The sequence below is a fragment of the Lagenorhynchus albirostris genome, chromosome 12 (genome assembly GCF_949774975.1).
Source record: "Lagenorhynchus albirostris chromosome 12, mLagAlb1.1, whole genome shotgun sequence".
In the NCBI taxonomy this organism is placed as follows: Eukaryota; Metazoa; Chordata; class Mammalia; order Artiodactyla; family Delphinidae; genus Lagenorhynchus; species Lagenorhynchus albirostris.
The window spans coordinates 35,862,235-35,885,354 of record NC_083106.1 but is presented as its reverse complement, the minus strand read 5'-3'; positions in this window follow the sequence as shown (position 1 = coordinate 35,885,354).

Sequence of the window (23,120 nt, the reverse complement as noted above, 5' to 3'; positions counted from 1 at the left end):
TTGTTTTTTTTTTTGGTTTTTGCACACCCAGATTAAAAGTGACAAATGTATGGTCTGGTTTTCTTCTTGAATTAACCACTTTGCCTTTCTCCCTTAATCTCAGACCTGGGTGGGCTTTGTTTTTGCCTGTCCCTCACTTTGGAGGCATCTGAATCCTTCGTGTTTGCTCTGTTCCCCTGTCCAAGACTTTAACTTTAAACACAACTCCAGGATCATAACCTGTAGAATAAACTATTTCCCCAGGATACCACAGTGACCTGGTAATAATACCCATCTCCTGAGTATGTCGTAGCCCAGTCCACAAGTATAGCTAGTACAAAATTTCATATAAAAATATCATCTGCAAAGCACTGGGCCAATTATTTTTTAAATCAACAAACTCCTAACATAAATTTGATGTCATTTGCAGATGAGAAAACTGGGCTGGATGAAGTTGATTGCTTCAGTGATGCAACTAGCCCTGCCTCAACTCCGCTCTACCTAGAGGGAGGAAAGCAGAGACTTCATAAACACACAGGGTTCCCACAGCTCATATGTGGGGAGGAAGACAGCCTGGGGGTCCCTGGTTTTAAGCAGGGCTGCTCTCCACTGCAGTATCAGGGACAATCACCCTTGAATCTCCCAGAGTGTCTTCTTCCAAGAGACTGATTCAGACACAGAGCCTAGTCTTGTTTATCTTTTCATTTTTTAAAATATGCATCAGGAAGAAAGCCCTAAGGTCTCTTGTAAAAATGTCACTGAAATGTCTCCTAGTGATTTCTCAGCAGCTATTTTTCCCTGAAATAGATTTTTTCCCTAGCATTTCACCAGATATTAATGGAAATGCTAAGCTAAATTTTTAGCCATCCTTGCATGCATTGATAATTAATAAACTGACTTCCATTTTTGGTTTTATAAATCTATATATTTCTGCTCTTGGTTATATGAATTATAGTGATGAGGGACTATTAAACCATGAGAAAGTACAATAATTTTTCTTCCATTTTGGCATAAAGATTATTCCAAGGATAGAGATTTCTTATGGATTTTTAATCATTTATACATAATGAAATAAATATATCCTTTTAGATTTTCAAATATATTACTTAAGCCATGATGGGGGTCTGTCATTTTTAATTTTTGTACGTGCTTGATTTTTGTTGCATTTGTTTCAGACTGTGGTATATGAAAAGGGTGAAATTTTTTCCAAGGTGGGAGGGGGGTTTGATTACATTTTATTTCCTCCAAAGCTTGTTAGTCTCAGAAATTAGAATTCTATATTTTCCCAGAAAAATCTAAGATGTTTGACCTAAAAGAAGCTTCAGAGATTATTAATATCAGTGTTGCTCAGAGGAGCCCTAGGGGTTCCTCAGACACACCTGAAGACAGAGGCAGGAAAAAAAGTCAGTGCAGGCTGGGATGGGGGAGGGTGGAGACAGAGAGTAGAGTCCCCAGACCCTGAAGCAGGGCAGCTCCACTTTTGATCTGTTTTATACACTGAACTTCTGTGTAAGGTTTCATTTGAGAAGGCTACATGTGCTACCAGGAATATTAATAACGTTGCTAACAATAAAAGAGACTTGAAATCCAATAGTCAAATGCCTAAATTTTATAAGTGAGGAAACTGAAGTTCAGAGAGAATAAATGATTTGCTCAAAGCAGCACAGCTAGTAAAAAGTTGGCTGACAATGATTCTTAAAAATTAAAATGCTATGTTCAATTTAATCAACTCTTATCAAAGGCCTGCTAAGTGTAAGGTACTCTGCTAGGCCTCCAAGGAATAAAGAGAACAGCATATGGCACTAGGATATAAACCTCGTATAAAAGGCTAAAGAAAAGAATACTAAAGATCATTCCAACGAACCTATTGGTTTTAGAGTCAGAAGCTTTCCAAAAAAAACACTGCAATTCAATGGCAGAATCAGGACATGAATCTAACTTTTAAAACCCCAATTATAATGCACTTTCCACTATACCATGATGCCCCCAAATCTGGTTCATGAACACCTCGTCTCTCAGGGTGATCTTCCACTTGAAAAATCTGACTGAAAATTTGTATTTTAAAGGTTCTGAAAAGTCCTATAGTAAAGAACCGTGCTTAGCTACAGTTCCAAAACCTATGCTACAGAATACTATTCATGCCATATGTATTTAAGTCCCAAAGAACACAGTTGAGAGAGTCTGCACTATATCCCTCCTCCCCTAGACTTTCTAGGTATGAAACTGAACTCCAGTAGGACCTTCTTTTAAAAACCACATTTCCATGTTTTATACATAAATCGAGCTTGAGAAATGTACTCTTAGTGATGTGTTAGACCAGATGTAATATTCACATATACATATTGTATTTGAATGCTATAGAAAATATTATGTTCATATGTCCAAATAAGCATGAATTAAACTCAATATACAAAATGCTAACAATGTATTGTTTTAGTCTTAATATCAATTCATATCTGTTCATATCCACCATGAGAGGCTCAGTGCTGTTTATTTTCTTCCTAAATATAATGTATGCATTGTAATTCACCAGAAATGTTGAATTATTTTTAGTAAGAATTGGTGAATAACTTCTTGCCCAATTTTCAGAGATAAAATGATTTTTCTTCCAAGTGAAAATTAATTTTTTTCTTATAAACTACATATACCTTGGTGCATTTTGCTTTGGTAAGAATGCTAAAAATAGAAAAGGAATAAATAGTAAGCATTTCTCCAAAAAATACCAGGTAAAGAACACCACCCAAAATAATACTGTAAGCCTTGGGAGGGAACCTGTTCTTGCAAGATTTGCAGACGAATTTTTCAAGATTAAAAGTGTTTATATAAGTCCACAGAGTCTTGGATCTTTTCCCAGACTAAACCTCCAACACTTCTGAGGCTGGCCCATCACTAATATTTACAATATTTTGACATTTCGTAGGACGGATGCCTAGGCCTTCATGATAGGCAGGCTTCCTACTAGGATGGAGTGCTGAAACAGTTTGCAGTGTGTGAAAGGCGGTCAGACAGCACTGGCGTTTTGCAACAGGAAGGAAATTATTTGCAGGTACCACGAGCTTGTTGTATCTTGTCAACTTTGTTAGTTGAGAAACATCACTGTGGACCCACTAGTATAGAGAGGGCCAGGCCACGCTGCCCACCTGACAATCACTCCTTGCCAAGTGATTTGAGGCCTGTGTTTAGGCGATGTTCCTTCCTGTAGCATTACATTTCTGAACAGAAAACTTTTAGAAACAAGACTTCAAGTGTGCTGATTCTCTTAACCCTTTTATTCATTGTTTTTCTTTTTGGCCGCACTGTGTGGCATGCAGAACTCCCCAGACCAGGGATCAAACCTGTGCCCTCTGCAGTGGAAACGTGGAGTCTTAACCACTGGACCGCCAGGGAAGTCCTACTTATTTGTTTGTTTGTTTGTTTGTTTTTGGCTGCGTTGGGTCTTCGTTGCTGTGCATGGGCTTTCTCTCTAGTTGCGGCGAGCAGGGGCCACTCTTCGTTGCAGTGTGCAGGTCTCTCACTGCAGTGGCTTCTCTTGCTGCCGAGCACAGGCTCTAGGCACGCAGGCCTCAGTAGTTGTGGCTCGCAGGCTCAAGAGCACAGGCTCAGTAGTTGTGGCGCACGGGCTTAGTTGCTCCGTGGCATGTCAGATCTTCCTGGACCAGAGATTGAACCCATGTGCCCTGCATTAGCAGGCTGATTCTTAAACACTGCGCCACCAGGGAAGTCCGAGGGAAGTCCTCTTAACTCTTTTAAATAAGACCTAGCGTAGTGACTTACACTTAGTTGGGCTTTAATAGTAAGAATTTTCAACAAATCCATGCACTTACCAAGTTGGAACATGTAAGATAGAGTAAATCCTGTGCTCTCTGGTAACATATACCTCTAATGATCCACTTATCCAATGTGATTTATTATTTTTTTCCAATTTGGTCATTCCTAATAATGCTTCTAAAACATCGCATAATTATTGTACCTTCACTGCCAACAGCAATAGTAGAATAAAGCCACAGGTGCTCTCTTACCTGCTAAAATAGGATTCTCCCCCAAAATCATCGTTGTTACTTGGCTGCTTTTAAGAGGTCCATTTCCCTTAGATTATGAGGGTCCACACCTGCAATATTTATACTCAGGTTTCTCCAATCTCAATAGTTTTCATGTGTGATCAGATATAAGAAACTCTTAGGAAAGAGAGAAACGGAGGAGCTGTGGGTCCTGCTCTCAGAGAGCTTCGATCTCATTATGGAATTAAGCCAAACACAAATACAGGCAGGAGCGCTGATCGGTCACTTATTAGTGACATTTGAAAGTGCTGCTGTAGAAGTAGGGATTCGGAAGCTCATCTTGACAAAAAAGAAGTTCGATAATTGCACGTGTTCACCTCCCTTTAGAGAACGGGGGATATAAACGAGACTATCCTCACTCATCATATGATTTAAAGCCAAGAATCAAGGCTGCCATTCTTCCTGAGGTACGTGTGTGCTTCCTCCTCCATCATCCACAGGAGTGTCCAAGCCTTTAGTCCCTTCTTTTCCTACCTGGACCCAGCCTAACTCTTTATGGGAGTTTGATCTTTCACTTTCCAGAGTTCTACAGCAGGATTAGAAAGGGGCCAATCTAACAAGAGAGAAGAAGAAATGAACACACCCATAATGATAATCCCAACTGGCGTTCTCTTCTTCTAATCGGTCACCATGTCTATCAACGTGCTTGATAATTTACAACCTGCAGTCCTGTGACATGGGCTTAGTCTATCTGAAATGCAGTTCCCAGGCAACCTGGGGGCAGCTCTCAGCAGTGAAACATTTAAGGTGGCAAGCAAAAGGTGCCTGTCTGGGAGTCCAGCCCTATGAGAATATGTCCTATGAGGTAAGCCTGACAGTTGAAGGGAAAAATTGCAAGAAGCTGTCTAACTGCCATGGCAATAGAAACTTAACCCAAGTGTTTTCAGGTAACGGCCAGCCCTGGGCCTGGCTCCCTTCCATGGGCCCCACAGCACATGGCCCTGTATGAAGTGGGTGTTTTACAGCAAGTTACAGCAACGCAGCTGTTTGCACTAGAACTTAACCCAGGTATGCCAGACAGCTGTGCCAAAGCACGTCTTACTGTTTCATTAATTCAAAAGCAACCCACGTAAAAACGCTACGTGACCCTGACTGCTAGTTTCAGTTCTACGTCAAGAACTGGTTATTTAATTCAATTTAATAAAACATTTTTGTGTACCAAATATGTGTTTGTCACCTGGAAATAAAGAAGGTACAGGCCCTGACTTAGAGACAAAAACATCACCCCAACTGGTAAGCAGCATCCTATCCAGCAGGAATAAACACACACACATTATAATTCAATGATAGGTGCAAAAATAGAAATAAATATGAACTAAATGGTGAAACAGAAAAAAGAATGGTTACTTCTGACTACTCCTGATAGTCAGAAGTGGCTTCCCAAAGGTGATGCTATTTGAACTGGAATTTGTAGGATAAATAAAAATTCTCTAGGCAGAAAAGAGAGGGAAAAGGCCTAACAAACAGAGGGAATATAATGCACCAAAGTATGAAATGCAAAATATGGTGGGAGAAAAATGAGTAGGTTATATTTATTGAGGTTAATTCTTGAACAAATGAGTCTGGGTGAGCAGTTCCTGCTTATAAAGCCCTGGGTGTCATGCCTGGAATTGTAACCTGTACAGTACCCATGGGGAGCCTTTAAAGGGTGTTTCCCAGGGTGTGACATGACTCTGGCAGCCCCTAGGGGAGGATACATTGGAGGAGGAAACGGGGCAGCTGAGAGGCTACTGTAACAGTCCAGGCAAGAGAAACTGAGGGGCTGGAGTGAGGTGTTCACCGTGATGACACTGAGGAAAGGATAATTCTGTTGGATGGGCTCAGAGAAACTGCAAGTTTCCCCATTCGTTCTGTAGCTGGACTTTGGGGTTTGTTGTACACAGATTTGTTGGTGAGTAAAAAGGACCATCATGGTTAGAAAGGAGTCTTAATGGAAGAATACTAAAATGATAGAATTCTAGGACATTAACATTGAAAATTACCCAAAGAGATCTATTCCAACTCTCCCATCTACCTACAAGCGAGTTGGCTAATTAATGGCAAATTCCAGCCTGGCAGCCACATGCCCAGCCAGTGAGAAACTGGGTTGTTTTGTGGGGGTATTGTTATAGGTTGAACTGTGTACCCAAAAAAGAGATATTGAAGAAGTCCTAACCCCCGGCACCTATGAACGCAACCTTATTTGGAAATAGTGTCTTTGCAGGTGTAATCACAATGAAGTCACTAGAGTGGGCCCTAATCCAATAGGACTGGTGACCTTAGAAGAAGGAGGTAGCCGTGTGAAGACAAGGGACACGGAAGAATGCCGTGTGAAGATGGAAGCAGAGACGGGAGTCACTTGGCTGCAAGCCAAGGAAAGCCAAGAATTATGGCCACCCCCAGAAATTAGCAAGAGGCAAGGAAGACTCCACTCAGAATCTCAGAGGGAACATGGCCCTGCCAACACCTTGATTTCAGACTTTAGGCCTTAACAACTATGAGACAGTAAATTTCTGTTGTTTTATGATACCTGTTTATAGTAGCTTAAAACAGCCCTAGGTGCCAAAGGGAAAGGGGGGGTGGAACTTATTAGGAGTTCGGGCTTAATATGTACATACTACTATATATAAAATAGATAACAATGACTTACTGTATAGCAAAGGGAACTATACCCAATATCTTGTAATAAACTATCATGGAAAAGAATCTTAAAAAGAATATGCATATATTTTTATATATATATATATATATATATATGTCCAGGTGAATCACTTTATGTATACCTGAAACTAACACAACATTGTAAATCAACTATATTTCAATTTAAAAAAAAAAAAACAGCCCTAGGAAACTAAGTAGCCCTAGGAAACTAATACAGCTATCGTTAATGTTTGAATGGGATGTGTGTGTGTGTGTGTGTGTGTGTGTGTGTGTGTGTGTGTGTAAGCTTAAACATCTTCGAAGATAATGCCTAACGCAGAACTTAAAAAAAAAAGACTATAAATTTTACACACTGTAAACCAATTTGGTTCGATAGTAATCTCATTATCACATTTTTCACACAATGAAAAGATTTTAGCATGTACAGTTTGAGTATACTTTATAAAGCGTTTTCATCCATTATCTCATATAATCCTCACACCAGTTCTGGGAGGTGGGACTCATGAGAAAACCACTGATTGTCACTGATTGTGAGTTACCCTGTGATGGAGTGAAAGTCAAATTACAAGACTTCCGGCTTGAAATCCTGTGCTGTTGCCTGCATTCCGCCCCATCGGTGACTCTAACCGCTCATGTCCGCTGAGAATCATTCAGGATAAACTGAGGTTACAGGTGAGGGAGATCGCTGCACTGCAATTGCTTACACGTGTATTCAAAAAGAGTGGGCTAGAGATATTAGTGCAAGTGCCAGCAAGCAGGTCTACTTCCAGGAAAGAAGCGCTAGCGATACAATGTAATAATGTAAATAGTCTAATTCGTTCCAACAAACGTTTATATTCAGAGATTTGAGGAGTAGAAAAAAGAGCCTATAAAATGACATGTTGTTGCATCTCCTCCCTAGCTGTCTCCCGAGTCTGAAAAAATAAGCTTTCTTTATAAATATAAAAAGGGATATTTATAGCCTTGGAAACCAGAACCAACTCAGCTTCCCCAAACAAGAGGGGTCTCTTCTTGCCTCACGCATGATCCTATGATTTACTATCTCGATTCTCATTGTGGGATTTTTTTATGGTTGATAAGAAAAATCATGCCTCAGGCAAGTGACACGGTTCAGTTTCTGTTGTTTTTGATTTGGAGTTTTTGTTCGTTTATTTACTTTTTTTATTTTTGAGGCATTAAAAAACTCATGTAGGTATCTGCAGGGAGACAGCTGACCAACAATTAAACAGAAGAGGAGGAATCAACTTCTTGAAATAATGTGATACATGGCCCAAAACGCCACTTATCAGAAATTGGCTAAGAGTATTATGTTAATTACAGCGGTGCCATGCCTCTGGCCTGTGTGGAGGAGGGGTGGGGGGAGAGAAGGAAGAGGAAGGAAGCGTCTCCACATGTACAGATCAGTGAATGACAGTGGTTTCCTACTAGCAGTCTTATGGATCTTTATTAAGGTAGCAGGAGAGTCATATCTAGTCTCAACCAGGAGTCCTTGACACAGCAGCAGTGAAGCGCTGCATTTCTAAGAACTAACCAAGTTTTGGGTCATTCTCTGTTTTATCTCCTATAAGTACTTAAAAGTCAAGGATAGTGACTCAAAGGGGAACCTCAGCCTTTCATCTTTCAGACTGGGCTGAAGGCAAATTCATGACCAATCCTCCATCCAGGCCATAAATGTATATCATGTTTGGTCTCAGGACAGACACCAGAAGCGCAGCAAATAATGTCTGTCTCCACATCTGCACTAAAGACCTTCTCCATTAGAGCTGTGACTCTGAGTGTGTGGAAGAGTTCTCCAGACTCAGGATATTTGCCCAGTTGATGAAGAGTTTCAGTTGTTGCTTTGAATGTACTGACACATGCTCACAAAGCCTTCTCCACCCTTCATCCACTCACACCCTTAAATAAAAGTCAGGTTAGTTATGTTACAATATAATCCACAGGAACATCCAAATTCTTCACTGGAATGTCAGGTATTGTCCATTATTTTAAATAAAGAAGTCATGAGTTACATGTTGGAAGTTTGTTTTCTTTTTTCCTTTCTTTTTTTTGGGGGGGAGGGGGAGGTAACAGATTCTTATTTTAATATTTATTGTAAAAGGACTTGGATTTGCCCTATAGCGTTTAAAGTAAAAATTGTCATCCCCCCCATAACCCCACACGCTTGCAAATGTTTGCAAAGATTTTATCCAAAAGTTCCAAAGGTCGAGAAGCGTCTCATATGGATAATTGAGACACAACAACTAAATTCAACAGACTTAATGCAGATTTTTGTGGCTCTAAGAATTAAAACATGAGCCCCACTCACCTCTTTACAACTGTCCCCGCATAGCTTACGAGAAACTGAGTGCCTAGCCAACCCCAAGGCTGTGAAGGGCCATCCTGGAATAGGAACCCACAGCCAACCCAGGGCACCACACACAGCTTTTGACTTTTCGCCCATTAGTTAGCTACTCTGCCCAGATTTCCAGGAGAAGAACAAGACTGCCTGCTCCTCCACTGCCCCAGAGCTGCGAGTGACCTCCCAGAAGCACAGTGGAGCTCGCGGGGCAGTTGCTGTGAGGTCTGGGACTCCCCCAGCACTGAAGCGGTTAACCTGTAGGAAGACCCAGAGAAAGAAAAACAGACTAAGAACTGCCTTGTGCTGGGAGGAGGGCTAGAAAACGAGGCTGTTGCTGTTGTTTTCATTGTGTGCACTCTAATCAGGGAGAGTAAGAACAATGATGCATGTAATGCTGATTTTGGAACGTGTCCATGCAGCTTTTCCCAGGCTAGACAGCCTTGGGAACAACTGATAGAGTGGCACACCAGGAGCACAGCCTCAATCACCAAGCCCAGGGCAGGGCAGCCTTTTCTGTGGATAAAATATGTGAGGGATGACAAGAATCTTCCCAGCATGGGAAGTGGCAGTAACAAAAAAATACACAACAGGGGAAAACTGTGAAGGTTTTGCATCTCCCAGCCCGGCCACCGGGACGTGTTATTGGCAAGATAGGCGACTTCTCCTTCTGCCCACCCACCCCATTTTTCTTTTTTGTTTGTTTGTTTCCCTCTTTGCATTCAACTTGCCCTCCCTTTCTCCCCCACCCCCATCCCCCAAACTCCCTCCACCACACTTTGAAGCGGAGATGAAAGCCCTGTGTCGTGGCTGCTGGCACCAAGCAAGCAGGGGGACCGCTGAAGTGTGCTTTAGTTTAAGATGCTGTACTTTTCTCCCAAGGAAAAGGGGGGAAAATCAGCTTGAAACAATACATCGCATTTTGCTGGGGAGCATACTTTATGTAACTAGGACTCAAACATGGTCCTAATTTTTCAAAGCTCTTGTCTCCAAGGATAAGGGAAGAGCTTAAAATGTGGTGTCCTCCCTCAAAGTGAATGCATATAACTGTGAGGGCTTGGGAGTGCAATTGTTTAATAAAATAAAACAAGAAAGAGACAAAAATCAGGGGCATGAGCTTTTTGGTATTGACACAGCAGCAGATCACACAACTTTCTCAAGGGTTATTGACACGGCTCCCTTATTTTGAAACAGCACATTCAAGCTATGCGGTACTAAATGATTCTGAAGGAATGACTTCCATACATTTACTTAATTATTTTCTTACCAGACTTAGCAAATAAAAATTCAACCTTCGTTCATTAATCGTGACAATGTACCAAACTAGCGTAAAAGATGTTAACTGGGAAAACTGGCTGTGAAATATAGGGAACTCTTTGTACCATCTTTGCAACTTTTTTGTAAATCTAAAACTATTATAAAATAATTATCAAAGAGAAAAAAAAATTCAGAACACCCAGTTAAATCTGAATCTCAGCTAGACAATGATAAGTCTTTAGTATAAGTATGTCCCAGGCAATATTTGGAATAAACTTATGCTAAAAATATACTTGCTATTTATCTGAAATTCAAATTTAACTAAATGTCCTATAATATATCTGGCAACTATACTAGTTAGTATAGTTTTAAAATCAACTTATCTTTTTAAAAAACTTACGTTAAAACATTTTTAAAGCTTTGTTATAACATGAATTTATTCGCTATTCGTCAAATTTGAATGTAGAAATATTCAACATATTGTTCTTACAACAACACAGACTACCTGTAGTAAGGCCCTTCTGTGTCCCTGTCAACCAGTCCCTTAAACATACACACATATACACAACACCCTACACTTCCCCTGCCCCCATCCCCCAGCAGGCATATTCCATAGGGATTTTAAAAGGATCCTATGTATGTATTTTTTCCATCAAAGAAAGGGCTGGCTAATGTGTTGCTTCGAGCAATAGGTCAATGTTTATAATCAACTCCTACCATGGAAAGTGCATATAGCTCCCACTTGGCCATTTCTTAAAACTGCAGCTGCTTTGTCAAATAGCAATAGCTCATGAGATCTAAATGAAGCATAATTATTTTGGGTTAAAAAATTTTCCCCAATTTATCTTCTTAATGCCCTGAAACCTGGTTTTATTATTTTTTGTTTAGTTTTTTAAAAAAATGTGCTTATAGACACAAAATCAACCCAAAGGAACCATTTGGAAAGCTCAGCTGACTTGGTTCTGGATGCTGTACCTGCAAACCTCTCGTGTCCGCTCTTGTTCATGTAATACTGTGTTCACTTGAACTTGGACAAAGTTGAAGGCCTGGTATTTTTGCCCCTCACAGCTGTCAATCATGGGGACTGAAGAGGGGGCTGAAAGAAAAACTAAGAATAAAGGAGAAGATTTCTGAGCGGTTTTGAACTCTCAATGTACATGAAATTCAGACAACGCTTAGATAAGGGGTGAAGGTTGAATTTAAACCTGGATCAGGAAGACTGTTGAGTATCATCTAAAGAGTCATGTCTCCCTTGGACAACCATTTTCCTCCCTACTAATACTATTTTTTTGATTAAGCAAAAGATTACTGTGTTAGAAAAGTGGTTCTTATTAATCAAATTTTCAGTGTAAGTTCACTTCTGCTCCCTCTTTCATTGGCACCAGAAAAGAAAATTTCTTGAACATCAGTATACTTTTCAGGGAAACTAGCAGGGTTTCAACTTGAGGGTAGACTTGAACCTAGATGGCTTTTACACAAACCTAGATAATGTTACATGATATTAAATCATCCAATTTTCCAAATGTAGTCAAGACAACCTCCTTAAGTGAGTTCAAATATTTACTTTATTTGTAAAAAAAAAGGATAGGAGAAATAGAGTTATTCACCTCCTTGTCCCACTATTCAAACACTATCTACACTTATCCCCATCTCCACCTCTCTGCTTATACAGAATGATAGCATTTTTACCTGAGAAATCCATGTATGTGTTTAGCTGGTGAAATAGCATGATGACTGAGTCTGGAGAATTCAGTCTAGTTTTAACTCTGATGCTAAAAACTATATAAATTTGGACAAGTCTATTCTTCATTCCTAGCCCAACAACTGAGAAATAACAAGACACTTAATTTCTTTGAAAAATGAGAATGTAGAACCAGATGCTCAAAAATTCTTTCTCATTCTGAAAATTCTGATTCTATATCAATTTCCACCTGTAGGTCTTCCTTCTACTCTAAGTATCAGAACGCAATATTTTATCAATTAATTTCACTTAATTAAACATTTCTTATCGTAATGGCTTATCTTGGGGAAAACCTACACCCACTCAGAATTACAAAGAAGTACGTGTAGAGGAGTGAAATTGTCAACTATTAGGTCTATAAATCTTCTCCTTTGGGAAATTAGAATTTGTGAATATTGCATCTTGGCCACTAAATTTTCAGATAAGGATAACACATGGAGATACATTTGTGAGTATCTATTTGTTCAGATAGCATGCCCATTTGTGAGCATAACAGATTCAAGGATTCCAGCTGTGTTGGAGTACAGACAGACACACAAGGAAAACAGATAACTTTTTAAAGAGAAGAAATGACACTGTCATTGCTTTCAGCAGTACAGTCAAATATAAAAGGACTTGGATCAATTATAGGATTGATATGGCATATGGCAAATGCTGTTCTTTTAGGAAAAAATGCAAAATATGGAGACTGGGAACCAGGAAGCAATCAAGGGAATATCTAAAAAATGAAACAGGCATCGAGCTTGCTGATCAGAACCAGGACCCAAGGATTATTGTGGAGAAATCATTGAAATCATCAGCTGGGTCTAGGGAGAGTAAAAATGACAACCTGGATAAAGGGATAGAGGGAGAAACTGTACAACAAAAGTCTCACGAGGGAGCTGTTAGAGTCCAGAAGTCCTTTCTTCAGCACTTCAAGCCTCTGGGGTCAGCTTTCTTCACTCTGCAGCTCCCTGGCAAACGGAATCAGCCAGGTTCTTGTTCATTCTTCCCAGATTCAGACTTCAGCAATCGGAGGCAAAGTATTCTCCAAAGAGGGAATTCATTGCTTTCTCTGTTCTTGTAGATCTCCTCTTTTCCTTGACATATTATTTCAAAGGCCTTTTAATAATGAGATCACTTAAAATTGAAATCACATACCAAGTTACAATGCATGACTTTACTGCTGCCAGAACTGCATTGTGATTAAAGCTTGTGCCTACCTATGTATTTTGCTTAAATATATGTTAGGGGAAGAAAACTGGGTTTTTCTATAGCTTACGTGGTTAATTTTATGTTTGTTTTATTATTTTGTTCATTATTTTAAGAATTAATCATGTCCTTTAAAAGATAAATACAAACCAATATAAAGAGTCTCTCTCTCCAATACAAAGTTTTCTACACTGAAAGCTAACACTATTTTCACACATCCTTCTTCAGTTGGGCCAAATTATTATTCAAGTTGGCTTCCTGCTGCCAACCAACTGTCTCTCAATATACAAAAAATGTACTCAATATTTCACCTAAGATGGCTATAAAAATCCACATGTGGAGACCACTTTCATACTGATTTCTATGTTCAACTTAGAATTCTGTTTCCTCTCTTTCAAAGGGAGTGAAATGGGATCCCTAACAGCTTGCCCAGAATCTACCTTAGCTGGTTAGGAGGACAGCAGAAGAGAGGTGACCCCACAGGAGTTTATAATAGAGGAGCCTCACATCTCCTCTCCTAAAAAGGGTACTAAATACCCTGGGCTTAGTACATTGACGCCAACTCAGATGAAAAAGTTCCCATTTTCTCTGAAAGGCTGAAAGTCACTTTTCCTCATTCTGACCATAATATGGACATTGTAGATGCTTTATCCCACCCTCCTTCTTCTACTCGCTAGCAAGAAATGGAAGGGGTATGGAGATCCTTGGGGCACACAAGCCACCAGCACTGTCCCCTTCCCCCTTTGTGAGGCTGAGGGTTACATAGGTGTAATGTCTAGCTTGCCTCCTTCTCAAACTATAGTCCCAGAACAAGAATTTGTTCACTCATTTAACAATTATTTAACAAGTAGTATATTAGTGAATAGATGTCATGTGCCAGAAACCTTGCCAGGCAGATACAATGGTAAGCAAAACAGATGTGGTTCCGGCCATCAAGAAGCTTGCAGGGGCTTCCCTGGTGGCGCAGTGGTTAAGAATCTGCCTGCCAATGCAGAGAACACAGGTTCGAGCCCTGGTCCAGGAAGATCCCACGTGCTGCGGAGCAACTAAGCCTGCACACCCCAACTACTGAAGCTCGCGCACCTAGAGCCCATGCTCTGCAACAAGAGAAGCCACCGCAATGAGAAGCACACGCACCGCAATGAAGAGTTAGCCCCCGCTCACCGCAACTAGAGAGAGCCCACGTGCAGCAATGAAGACCCAACACAGACAAAAATAAATAAATAAAATAAATAAATTTATTAAAAAAAAAAAAAGAAGCTTGCAGTCCAGTGAGAGAGCTGACCATTGGTTGACTGATCACTCAAATAAATGAATAATTTAAAACTGGTAAGTGTTGTGAAGAGACGTTATAAGACGTCATGAAGATAGAAGGATTTCTTAATGCATTTCTCACAAGTGTCCTCATACAGTGTCATAGCACTGATTTGGGGGCAGGGAGGGGTGGTGGAGAGCATAACTTGAATGCTTAATGCATATCAATTAGTCAAAAAAAAGCTTCCCCAATACTATGCCCTTCTTGAATTTGGTAAAGCTTATATACTAACTGTTTATAAATTTTTATCACAATCTAGTAACACAATATTAATTTCCTTCATTTCTGCATGTAAGTAGAATTGATAAATTTTGTATGGTATCAATTTCTAACTAATCTGACCTTGCCAGCTCCTGCAAACAATCATATCCATGTTATAACAACTTTATCTGTTCCCAAATCCTGAAACATACTTCACTAGAAGGTTATCTTAGAATCTGCCCTCTTTATTGTATCTGAATGAAAAGAGTGTAACTGTTCTAAGTGGCTATTTTCCAAGACCTATACATGAAATAATATATGCTTGTGAAATTTGTAAAATCACAAATTTTTTAAAAACTTAATTAAAAAAAAAGAATATTTATTCAATCCAGAAGATAAAAGATCCAAAGTAACAAGTTTTGGAAGCCCATGTTTGTAAGTAAACAAACCTATTCTCTCTTTACCAAGTGGAAAAATTGGTGATAATAGATGTCAAAATACCTGATTCTTCAAGAGATTTGTAGAAGCTTCCAGTGAACTTAAAGCCCTTAATCTCCATTTCATGTCTTTTAAACATGTAAATGATTTCAGTTAAACCACCTTCTCAAGTGTATCATAAACTTTTTTCAAAATATATTAATAATAATGATGGAAGTGCTTCCACCATTTATTTTTTCCAAATTATAGCACAAAGCTTTAACAGATTAAAAAAAAATACTGCTGCTACTGGTAATAACAATAATAAACTCTGTCACTTGCTGTCTGTGTAATCTGGGGCAAGTAATTTACTTTCCTCATCTATAAAATGAGTGAATTAAGACCTATCTTACAAAATTATTGTCAAGATTAAAAATAACATGTGAAAAGTGTCTGGGACTTATAAACACTCCATGAATTGCCATGGGATGGTGGTGATTACTGTAAGAGTCTGGTGGTTTAATTTAGCCTCCAAACAACAGAAAACAAACATAGAATCTCATATGTAAATCATATTATGAAAATAAGAAAGCTTTAACAAAATAATTCCTTTTCATAAACTGGGTTGAGCATTCAATCACGTAGCTAGCAAAGTTAACAAGCTCCTACATGAAGCTACGCTGTTCAGGTAGAATGAAACAGCTGGGCTCTGAGAATGAGACCAAAGGAAAAAAAAAATAGACCTAAAATTGCAACCAGAAAGATCCTGGGTTGTGAGACATCAGAGTCAGAGGATAAAACAAAACTGGCATCTCCTTGGGTGGTTCAGTGAGTGGAAGTCCTGGGTTTGGTTAGCTGACAGCCCACCAGAAGAGTGCAGAAAAACTAGGAAATCCATCAAGGTGCCAATGACCGACTGGAAATTGTCTGTTTTGTCTAAAAATGAAATCAAAGTCAAATTCAAAGTACTAGCATTGTATGCCACAATGCTGCATGTGGTATCATTTGATCCAAGAGAATGATCTTTTCTCACAGCTTATGGGAATTGCTGCTACCAACTTGCACATGACTGAGTCAACCAGAGATAAGGGCAGAGTTACTAGGACCAGTTTAATATATTATTCTTGTTCACTTTTCAAATGACATTTATCACAAAGGACATTATGTTCGGTAAGATAGTTCAGTTTGGGTTGCCAATTGGTCCGAACTTCTTAAAGTTATTTTCAGAAACCATGATTCTACCCTTTGGCAACACAACCAACTGACACATTCTACATTTGGTAAACAGACACTAGTTCCTGTAAAATTATTTCTTACTTAAAATTATCTATGAAGACAGTCCACTGGAAATATTAAACTGGTACTCCAAGCAGATTGCTAACAATTTGGAAGCAAATGCTTCCCTTGGGGAAACTACTAAATTTTCATTCTCTAAAAAAACTTTAAAAGTACTTCTGGGGCTTCCGTGGTGGCGCAGCGGTTGAGGGTCTGCCTGCTGATGCAGGGGACACGGGTTCGTGCCCTGGTCCGGGAAGATCCCACATGCCATGGAGCGGCTAGGCCCATGAGCCATGGCTGCTGAGCCTGCGCGTCTGGAGCCTGTGCTCTGCAACGGGAGAGGCCACAACAGTGAGAGGCCCGCGTACCGAAAAAAAAAAAAAAAGTACTTCTGTTGCAATTTGTATTACGTATGCTATGTATACAGAGCTCTTTAAATAGGATTAGGTTAATCCACAGTCTTAACATTAAAAAATGTTTGACTCTGTGTAGCATGGTCTCCAAATGTGTGAGAGAGACATGTGGGCTGGTCTTTATCACTATGAAATGCTTAGGAAGCATCCATCAAGCACTGGATGCCTAAGATTTACATATTATAACGTGTTCTGTTCTTAAGGAACTCCCTTGTTCGGAGGAATTTACAAGTTGGCAAGAAGACATCAAAATTTAAATACATATATATATATAATGTATATGTATATAGAAGGTATATATGTGCGTGTAAGTCTGTCTGTCTCAAAACTCAATACTAAGAAAACAAACAACCCAATTTAAAGAATGGGAAAAAGACTGGAACAGAAGCTTCACCAAAAAATTATGAATAGCAAATAAGCACATGAAAAGATGTTTAACATCATTGATCATTAGGGAAATGCGACTTAAAACCACAGTGAGATACCACTACACACCTACTAGAAGGGCTAAAGTTAGGAAAACTGGCCATGCCCAGTTGGTGAGAATGTGGGAGAACTGAAACTCTAATACACCTGTGCTGGTGAGAATGTAAAATGGTACAACCACTTTGGAAAACAGTATCTCTTGATAAATCTATGAGAAGGGAGGCATATTAAAGGATACAGTTATACAGTAATACATAGCAAACTTCTAAGGAACACTATTCACACCCTAGTCTGTGTGCATAGTTTGCCCCCGGATATGTAAAAAGCATAATTTCGGTGGCCTTAGGTGGCAAATCTTACTAAAAGGTTGGTTTTGAGGTGAGGAATCAGATGTGGCTATGTGCAGGGGTGGGGACGGGCAAGACAATATATCTGAAAGCTGCAAAGAAAGAGCATTCTTGAGGAGCAAGAAATCAGTTATGCCTGCTGACCGCTGTATACAATTCCTTGAAATGTAAAGGAGGGCATGTGTGATTCAGTAGGCAGGTCCCAGTCATAGGTGTCCCCAAAGCTGGTGATACGGAATGGAAAAACTCATTCAATACAAACCAGTATTGGGTTTTCAATAGAGGAAAATGAGGTCAATTAAGTGAAATTGCTCTAATGGACAGTTCTTCCATTAAGCAATACTGACTTTCAGAAGAAACTGAGAGCCATATAAGAAAATGGCAAAAATTTTGTAGGGTGAGGGAAGGGATTGGTGCACATAGAGGGATATTATTTCAAGTTCCTTAAAGAGAACTCAGGTGGGGAGGACGACTAGGACAAACTAAGATTGTTAGGCATCCGGCTGCTGTATTTTGACTTACTGTAGTGGGAAAGGCAAGGCTTCGCTACTTCGCTAAAGGCAAGGCTCCCTACTCAGTGAGAAACAGTCTTCATACATAATCCAGTTTAATCTTCACAACAACCAATGAGATAATTATTATTGCCCCCTTTTTATAGACAAGGATATCAAAGACTAGAGACCTAAGGAAATTGCCCATTGACCACACAACATGGAAGAGGAAAAGTTGGGACTTCAACTCAGGTCTTCTTAATCTCTCATTTATCCAAAACTGAATCCAAGAATATAAAACTCCATTCCAAAAAAATAGTAAATAATATGATTACAAAAACTTCTACTTAGTAATAAATGTCACTAGTTAACAGCAAGAGACAAAGAGTGTATGAGAGGGAAGAGTAAAAAGTGGGGAACATTTTGTTAGCACTCACCACTTCATGACTCTTGTCCCACCTTGAAGTTCTCCAGGGTCCTTCTAAGACAGCAGAGTAAATTATTGCCTGTTTTAATCTGCCCTCCCAAAAGGATTTGTGAAATATGAAAGCAGTTTGTTTTCTTTTTAAATAAATTGCACTTCTAAAATGAAGCTTGATTTTCCTAGAAATCCTGGAAATTTTGCATGGATGAGAAGGAATGACAAATAAATAAATTTTTACTTTGCAAAAAAACTGTTTACTTTCCAATGCTGCTTGACACGGGTCTCATGTTAGAATCACCTGAGATACTAGGGCCTCACCTCAGATCAGTGAACTCAGAATCTCTGTGGGGTCGGCCTGGGCATCACCATAGTCTTTGAATCAGCTCCTCTATCAGGTATTTCTAACATAAAGCCAAGTTTGAGCACAGAGTTTGGAATCTTCTGGGTCACATCTAATTCATTTAACTAGTATCCTGCAAGTCACGTGACATTAAAAGCTATGTGGCAGCCTCATCTTCGTGTTTGAAAACTCAGAACTCCGTCATCCTCTGTGCCTCAGTGTCTCACTCGAGAGGAGAAGAACCTCTCCAGTTATTGCACACAGCCCACCTGAAGCTGAGATGAGGCCATGGATCTCAGTTCAAGTTCCCCATCGTGGGTACAGGTCATAGGGGCCCAGGGAAGTAGTGAGAGTGGGTAGGGTCGGCCAAGAGTAGGCCAAGTGACAATCTCAGGTCTCTGGTTTTTACACTATTGTCTCTTGTAGAAGCTGAGGAAGGAAACACAAATGTGTAATTTCTACACTAACATAATGTCCAGAATTTTTCAAGTTTCCAGAGGTGTAAGTCAAAGCACTGAAAGGTCCTTCCACTTACAGTTTATCGAGAAAGGAAAAAAATATACATCGGGAAATACCTGACATCATTCAACTATAGAATGATCTGAGGCCTTGCTTTCTCCATCTCTTGCACCCCCGAGCACCCATTTTGCATGTACTTCACAGGCAATGTCTGGGTACAAGGGGATTAGGTAACAACCAGAAAACTCTGGTTCAAATCTAGGCTCACCCCTTAGTAACCAGGTCACTGACCATAATGACCTGTAGAATGGGGGAAAGATACTATAGTGCAACCTACCTCTGGATACCAACTCAAAGAGACGATAAGACATATGAAAGCATTTTATATGGAAGCCCTATATGTATAGTTTTCGTTATTTTTTTCATTTGCATTACATGAGCTTTAGCACCCTGCGTCTAGGCAGGAATGAAGCTAAATCTCTTGCTAACCTCAAACTAATTGGAACCGACATTTGACAGCTTCCCATTGGCCTGCTTCCATGTGCTGTGGAGGCCTCAGACTTGCCTCCTCGGCCCCCAGGCCATTGGAATGGCTAAAATAAAGTGTAGCTGATCTTGTCTTCCATTTGGTACATTGGATTGATTTGACATTTGCGATTATTGGGAAGCATCATGTCCTTGATGACATGGGGCCCCACCACAAGCATCGCCACCATCACCGCCATCACATCTGTACTTTACACCCTATCCCCAGCAGGTGACCAAAGACTGATAGGAAGGTACAAATCCTAGCCCTTTGGCCTCAGGGTGGGGCAACTCTGCAGTGAGATTTAAACTTCCCACAATTAGATGGAGGATCACACCATAGCCGGCTCCTTCCCCTTCCTTATCTTGCTTCCCTCCTTCCTTGACAAGGGTTTCCTGAGAAATGCTGATCAATAAGTCACATACACCTGAATCCTTGTCTGAGGCTCTGTCTTTAGGCAACCTCACTAAGACAACTATATTAGAGTTACCTGCTTTATGTTTTATCTACTGAACATTTTAAAATAGAGTCTTTGCCTCATTATTCAGCCATCTGCAGAATGCTTCTCCCTGTCATCTAGCTGCTGATTAGAAAGGAATGCAAAATAACTGAGTAATGTCCCAAACAAAACACATATAACAGGGTAAGTCTGTACATATTCAGCATTCCCATGTCAATGTCATCTAAGTAGCCAGAGAGAGGGAGCTAACGTCAAATCTCCCAAAGAACCAGAAGAGAGGTATGATCATCTACTAAGGTTAGAACAATGGTTTTTGTTCATTTGGAATCCTGGAAACTTCTAGGAATTTGATGAAAGTTAGGGATCCTCTCTCCCAAATAGGCACAAAAACACATATATACAATATTTTGCATGAATTTTCAGAAATTTTGTTAGATTCTGAAGTAAATTCTAGATCCCAGGTAAAGAATTTTCGGCTGTAGTAATATGACCCCATCATTTGAAGGATTGAAAATCGCTTGTATTTAGTGCTGCTAAGTTAGTGCTAATGATAGTTTTAATTCCTATTTCATCTTCCACACTTAATATATGGGGCAAAACCTACTAACACTTTACCCGAATGGAGGACTCTCAGTCCCTCCTCCCAGGCACTGTGGGCCCACCTCTCCTGAGAGGCTGCCTGCCGACTGTCCCAAAGCTGCAAGCTTGACACCAGGAGGACAAGACCTTCGGTTCACAGCCATCTCAGCCCACTCCAGCCCCAAACGAGGCTGACTCGAAAGCCCTGAGGCCCAGATTTAACACCATTTGGAATTAGTACCATCCCCTCCCTGTCATAGCTTGTTACCACCCAAAATATAACACCCTCCAGAAGTCTCTTCACTTTCAACTCTCATCTCCATACTGTTTTCTACTTCCTCTCCTCTCCTCTATCTGCTCTCTCATCTTCCAAATCTTTCACTCTTCCCTCTATCCTCCATGCCAAGCTAAACAAAACTCTCTATACCCTCGACCTCTCTACCGAATGTTCATTTTCTTCATTCCTTTGCCTTCATTAAAACTGGGCTTTTCCTCCAGGAGCAGCTGGAGCAGATGTTTCTATTCAGTCTTCCATGTTCCGTGGACCAGTAAGAGAACTGGAATATTTTGTCTGCCAAGAGCGGCACCACCCCTCACCTGCTGGCATATTCTTCCCCCTACCAGATCCCCAACCTTATTGTTCAGAAACAGGCTGTATTTTCCTTATTTATTTTAGGAAATTTCATTATGTTCCAGCTTACTGAGGAGAAGACTTGACTTTAAAAATTTCAGTCAATAACATGCAAAATAGGTAACTTTAATATAAATGTATTAAGTCAGGCTTCCCAGAAGCAGATCCTGAACAGGGACTCAGTTTTCCCTGATTTATTATGGGGACAGTCTCAGGAAATTCTTGTAAGGGAGGGAGTGAAGCAGACCAGGGAAGGGGGTGGAGCTAAACAAGGATGTGGTCCTTGCCTGATTGCAGGCAGAGGAGCTCTACAGCTTAAATCTCCTGGCAGAGTTCTCCCACCTTGAGGCAGAGGGGGCCAGGCACCATTCAAGGTGCTGAATATACAGAACTAAACCAAACAGACAAAATCCCGACTCCCATGGGGCTGCCATTCTCTTGGAGGAGGCAAGATAAACAAATATATAATATGTCAGGAAGTAACCGATGTTACAAAGAAACAGGCAGGGGAGGCTAGAGATTAGATGGTTCAGGGGTGTTGTTTTGGATGGAGTGGTTGGGGAAGACCTCTCTGGGAGGTGATATGTGAGTAGAGACCTGAATGAAGTGAGGGACTGAATCATACAGGCATCTGGAGGGAAAGTATTTTTGTGGAACAGCAGAGGCAGAGATCCTGATCCAGAAGCACATTTGACACATTCAAGGAAGGGCTTTCTGGTGGGAATGGGGACATAGTTGAAGAGCTGGCAGGGAATCTCCTGGTACGGCCTACAGGCCGTAGTTAAGATCTTGAGCTTTTATTCTGAAAACGGTCTTACAGGTCCCACCTCCCTAGGCACAGTGACTGGCCTGAGACTGGACTCGTGATCCTAACTGGACCAATCATAGCCTTCCCACATTACTGGCCACAGTATTAGACCCAACAGTGGGCACTCAACTGGGTTATGCCAGAGTTCTCTCCCCCCAATTTTCACGTTAGAGCTAAGAGAAGAGGGAGAGTTCTCACGTAGCAAAGCTGAAAAATACAAGAATAGAAGCCAAAAGGTAAAGAGATGCAAAATGAGTGGTAGAGAAAGACAGTGCCATTGGCGGGGACATCCTTGATTCTGATGGCCCAGGAGCAACTCCATCTTCTCACACCCTCTCCTCAGTTTGGCCACATTCGCTGGTAAATTCTCCTTAACCTGAACTAATTGGACTTGGATTTCTATCACTTGGAAGTCAGCATTCTCCTAACTCCTAGTGCTCCTTTAAACTTAATCTTTTTCCTCACTGGGTGAAAAAATAGCCACGTGCTTATGCCATCTGTTTATGGGTTGTACCACCTTTTCTTTTTATTGTCATCTAGCAACTTCCCAGCTATTCTCTTTCACTCAAGTACTTCAAAGTGGTCCTTCCTACCCCAACTCCAGCATCATCCTGAACATGTCCTTGTGAGGATTCCTGACCCTGGCCTCATACTTCCTTGGCTTCTTCAGTTGACACCACTTCTGTCTCTACCATACGTTAATTAACTATCTGCATGGCCAGACTCTGTAATATGTTATCCCTGAGAAGTGTTCCGTATCAGAAATCTTAAATGAACTCCAGCATCTCAAACTCGGTCTTATCC